Source organism: Eriocheir sinensis, chromosome 9 (assembly GCF_024679095.1).
Source record: "Eriocheir sinensis breed Jianghai 21 chromosome 9, ASM2467909v1, whole genome shotgun sequence".
NCBI classification, from domain to species: Eukaryota; Metazoa; Arthropoda; class Malacostraca; order Decapoda; family Varunidae; genus Eriocheir; species Eriocheir sinensis.
Window position 1 is genome coordinate 3,062,311 of NC_066517.1, and position 6,000 is coordinate 3,068,310.

Sequence of the window (6,000 nt, forward strand, 5' to 3'; positions counted from 1 at the left end):
GCGGGCCATTAACACGGGCTAAAGGCTGACTGCTCGACTGAATGGCTGACTGCTCTACTGAATGGCTGGCTGGCTGACATGGTGGGTGGCTGACTGCTAGACTGAATGGGTGACTGGGTGGATAGCTGGCTAGATGAGTAGCTATGTGGCTGACTGGCAAACTGAATGACTGGCTGACCAACTGACTGACTAGATGATTGAGTAACTGATTGAATGATTGACTAATTGGTTGACAAACTAATTAACTGACCAAGTTACTGGCTGACTGAGTAACAGACTAACTGATTGAGTGTTTGACTGACTTACTAATAAACTGACTGTCTGACTAACTAACTAACTGTCTGACTGAATGAGTGAGTGACTGACTACCTAACTGACTGTCTAATTGAATAACTGTCTAACTAACTGACTTACTGGTTGGCTGACTGACTAACTAACTGACGTATTGGCTGACTGAATATCTAACTAACTAACCGAGGCATTGACTGAATGACTGACTGCCTGTCTAACTGAATAACTGTCTAACCAACTGACTTACTGGCTGACTGACCAACTAACTGACTGTCTGGCTGATTGAATAACCGACCGACCAACTGACTCTGGTATCTAAGCACAGCAACAAGAATGGCGGAGGTGCTAGTAATTTCCCCTGCTGGACACCCTCTCGCCACGCCCCACCTGGCCTCCCCCCCCTCCCCCCCGCCTTCCCACGCCCTCCACGCCTCGCCACGCCCCGCAGCCCCCCTCCACGCCCCGCAGCAGGTATTTCCCGAGCGTCACCTTGGTATGCTGCCCCTGACGGCTGAGGACTGGAAATGCTGCGTGTGTGATCAGGCTGGGCGGGCTGACGAAGGGCCGGGGTATGGGGCTCGCCTCCTTCCGTTTGTCCCTTCCCTCCCCCCCTTCCTCCCTTCATTCCATACTTGTTCTTTCCTTAACCCCTTCGTTCCCTCTACTCTCTGCCTTCCCCTTCCCTTCCTCCCTTCATCCCATACCTGTCCCTTCCTGTCTTTCCTTAACCCCTTCGTTCCCTCTACTCTCTGCCTTCCCCTTCCCTTCATCCCTTCATCCCATACCTGTCCCTTCCTGTCTTTCCTTAACCCCTTCGTTCCCTCTACTCTCTGCCTTCCCCTTCCCTTCATCCCTTCATCCCATACCTGTCCCTTCCTGTCTTTCCTTAACCCCTTCGTTCCCTCTACTCTCTGCCTTCCCCTTCCTTCCTCCTTTCATCCCATACCTATCCCTTCCTGTCTTTCCTTAGCTCGGCAGGTGAAGGGTGCGAGGAGACTTGATAGAGGTTTATTAATGGTTGAAGGGCATCAGTAAGGGGGATAATAATAAGATTTTGATGGTAAGAGAGCCGGGTAGGGCACGTAGTAAGGGGTTTAGATTGGATACATTATATCAACAACGACATAGGCAAGAATTAGTTTACCAGAGTGGTGAGTGAGTGGAACAGGCTTGACATTCAAGTTATGAATGCCAACACGATAGACGCATTTAAAAAAGATTGGATAAATTCATGGATAATAAGGTTAGGTGGGGTTAGGTTCACAGGAGCTGCCTTGCATAAACACACCGGCCTCTTGCAGACTCCTTAAGGGGCTATTACATTGGGCGAATTTTCCGTGGATCTTCAGTCAAACCACGATTTTCGCTAGCGTGGTTCTCATATGTTTCTTGTTATTGCTGCTGATGATGATGGTGAGTAATACCGTCGTCCTTCGGTGAAATCTACCGTAGCTTTGGAAGATCGTGGACACGTCAGAAAACCACGGAAATATGAGAACCACGCCAGCGGAAATCATGGTTTGACTGAAGATCCACGGAAAATTTGCCCAGTGTAATAGCCCCTTTGTGTTCTTAACTTTTTCGTTTCTTCAGTCATTCTCCTTCCTCTATCCTCTCCTACCTTATTTCATTCCGCTTTGTTTCTCTCCTACACTCTCCTATACTCCCTTACTTTCCTTCCTCTGTTTCTTCGTCTATTCTTCATACCTTACTTTCTTCACATTCCTTCCTTTCTTTTATCCAGTCTCTGTTTCTTGCTCTTCTTAATTTTCTCCTTACCATTAACTCTTCCTCTTCCCTTCTCTCATCTCTCCAAGTCTTCCCGCCATCTGTATCTTCCTTCCTTCCCTCCTTTCTCTATCTCCATCCCCTCATCCCTCCCTTCTCTCTTTACCCTTTCCTTCCTCCCTCATTCCTCTTCCCTTCTCTCATCTCTACGTCTTTCCTCCATCTTCATCTTCCTTCCATCCCTCCTTTCTCTACCTCCATTTCCTCCCTCCCTCCTTCTCTCTTTACTCTTTCCCTTCCTCCCTCATTCCTTACCTTAAAGTCTTCCTCTTCCCTTCTCTCGTCTCCACGTCTTCCCTCCATCTTTATCTTCCTTCCATCCCTCCTTTCTCTACCTCCATCTCTTCCTCCCTTCCTCCTTCTCTCTTTACCCTTTCCCTTCCTTCCTCAATTCTCTCCATTCCTTACCTTCATTCCTCCTCTTCCCTTCTCTCATCTCCACGTCTTCCTTCCTTCCCTCTTTTCTCTACTTCTCTTTCCTCCTCCCTCCCTCCTTCTCTCTTTACCCTTTCCCTTCCTCCCTCATTACTCTTCATTCCTTCCGCACAAAACTGCACACACACACACACACACACACACACACACACACACACGAGAGCGCGCACGGACACCCAACCAACAGGCTTTGAATCAGGTCCCCCAAAGAGTAAAAGAAGGAGGAGGAGGAGGAGGGGGAGGAGGAGGAAGAACAGGATTTGAGCTCGGCGTGGCGCGGGCGAGATAATGACATAGTGATAAAAGTATAACAATAATAACAATAATAATGGAACGATGAATGCAGCAAAAAGAAACTTGAGACGAGTATAAAAGAAGAGGAGAAGGAGGAGGAGGAAGAGGTGGAGGAGGAGGAGGCAGGAAGAAGAAGGGAGAGAGAAAAAGCAAGAGCAAGAGGATATGGAAGGGAATGACGACGAAGAGGAGGAAAAGGTGGAGGAGGAAGAAAACGAAGAGAAAGATGAGGAAGAGGAGCAGAAAAAGGGGGTGAAAGATAAGTATTAGGAGCAAATAAGGGGAATGAACATATAGGAAGGACAGGACCAGGAGAAGGAAGGAAAGGAGGAGGAGGAGGAGAAAGAGGTGGAGGAGAAAGAGGAAGAGGAGAAAGAGGAGGAGGAGGAAGAAGAGGAACACACACAAAGCAACACAAAGGCAGAACAAACAACAGCAGACCTGATGGTACTTCCGAGGCTGTTTGTGACAAGCTACACTAACTATCTAATCAAAGGTGGAAGATGAAGGACAGCAAAGGCGAAGGCTCCTCCCCATCCCCCATCCCTCCAGCCAAAGCTGGCAGGAAAGGAAAAAGAACCATGCAGCATGGAAAAACTGCATGGAAATTATGTAAGAAAGAGGAAAGAACTACCATTACTGCTACCACTAACCGGGCGATAAAAGCGGACAAGGACACCAGTATTCGAAAGAACTTAACGTTATTACGACAATGAGTAATATCTTAGTTGCTGGTTGGATTCAAAATACTTGTCTAATCTATTCTTGAAGGACGTAACTGTTGTACTATCAACGACATCACAGGGTAGAGAGTTCCAAACATTAACGACTCGATTGAAGAAGTGTTTGGCTTCGTGCAACGAGAATCTTTTACCACCTATCTTGAAATTGTGATTTCTTCTTGTTCTATTTGATCGATCAATTGTAAAGTAATCTTCCGCATTAATATTACTGTATCCTTTAATTAAACATTTTAAACACTTCTATTAGATCGCCTCGCATTCTTCGCTTTAATAGGTTGAATAAATTTACTTTTTTAAGCCTTTGTTCATAAGATAAATTTCTCAACCTAGGAATCACTTTTGTTACTCTCCGTTGAACCCGTTCCAACTCTTCTATGTCTTTTCTGTAATAGGGAGACCAAAATTGTACACAGTACTCTAGATGGGGTCGAACCAACGAATTATACAGTTTTAATATTACTTTTTCCGATTTATTATTAAAGACTCGTCCGATGAAGCCAACCAATTTGTTTGCAGTTTTAACTACCTCTGAACAATGCTGACCGGGCTTTAAATCGCTTGATATAGTGATTCCAAGATCCTTTTCTTTACTTACTGCAGAAAGTTGTTGGCCATTCATTACGTACCGAACGCGATTGTTATTGTTTCCGATATGTAACACTTTACATCTGTCAACGTTAAATTTCATTTGCCATTGATTGGCCCAACGTGCAAGTTGATCTAGATCTGATTGTAAAGCTTCTTCGTCGAGTGTCGTAGTTACCTTACTAGCGAATTTTGTATCATCAGCAAATTTTGATATTTTACAAGTGAGCCCATCATCGATATCATTAACATAAATTAAGAAGAGCATGGGACCAAGCACTGATCCTTGAGGTACGCCGCTTCTGACATCGAGCCAAGTAGATGAAACACCGTTTAGAACTACTCTCTGTTTCCGCTCAGAGAGCCAGTCCGCAAGCCAATTGTGAATGTTACCCGAGATACCGTGCGCCAATAGTTTGCTGAGCAATCGTTGGTGGGGGACCTTATCAAATGCCTTTTGAAAATCCAGATATATGATATCTAATGATCTGCTTTCATCGAACACCTCAAAAATATAGTGAAAAAAATCAGGAGGAGGAGGAGGAGGAGGAGGAGAAGAAGAAACAGGAGCAAGAACTAGGAATGACGTGAAGGGAATCGAAGAGGAAGAGAAGGATGAAAAAGAAGAAGAGGAGGAAGAAGGAGAAGAAGAAGAGGAAGAGGAGGAGGAGGAGAAGGTACTACAGAGCTGGAGGTGATAGTGATGGTGGCGGTGATGGTGGCGGTGATGGGTGAGGCCGACGAAGGTCACACACACACACACACACACACACACACACACACACACACACACACACACACACACAGGTAGGCATGCGGTAAGGAGCGTAACTCATCCCCTTGACAGACCGACACAAAAGCTCCCCTTCATTACCTTAAGGCTCACCTGCAATTACATCAACGAGAGAGATTCGTCTTTATAGCCCCACTGTGTCGCCTGCCCACCCTCCTCCTCCTCCTCCTCCTCCTCCTCCGCCTCTTCTTCCTCCTCCTCCTCTTCTTCGTGCTCCTGTTCTTCCTTTTCTTGATCCAATTTCTTATCTTTCACCTCCTTTTCTTCCTCCTCGTCTTCGTCTTCCTCCTCCTCTTCCTCTTGCTCCTCCTCCTCCTCCTTCAGTTTATTCTTACAAGTTAATTCCCTTTTCTTGCTCTTATTCCTTATTTTTCACCTTCTCCTCCTCTTCCTCCTCCTCCTCCTCCTCTTCTTCTCTTCGTCGTCATTCCCTTTCATATCCTCTTGCTCTTGCTCTTTCTCCTCACTCTCCTTCCTCCTCCTCCTCCTCCTCCTCCTCCTCGTCCTCCTCCTCCTCCTCCTCCTCCTTCTCCCATTATCCAGGTGTTCGCTGTACGACCTCACACCTGTTATCTACCTGAGAGAGAGAGAGAGATAGAGAGAGAGAGAGTTAAACCATGCAGGTTATTTTTGATTCATTTTCCTCCTCACATTTTCTTCTCTCTCTCTCTCTCTCTCTCTCTCTCTCTCTCTCTCTCTCTCTCCCCATACGCCTCCCCTTCCCACTTCTCTTCTCTCCCCACTACTCCCTTTCCCCTTCCCATGCAATCTAACCCTCTTTCTCCCCCTCCTATACGCCCCACGTCCCCAATCACCTCCCCACCTCTCCCCACGCACCTATAATTTTCCGTATTCCTCCCCATGCCTTCGCACATCTGGCTATTTTTCCTCCCCAGTGCAATTATCATTCTCCCCATTCCTCCCCATATCACTATTACCCTTCCCATCCCTTCCCCACATTTCTTATTATCCTCCCCACATTCCTATAATTCACCCTAGCCCTCCCCACATCTCTCATTATTCTCCACCCCTCCCCATTACTCTCCCCATCCCACCCAAAATTCCCCATCC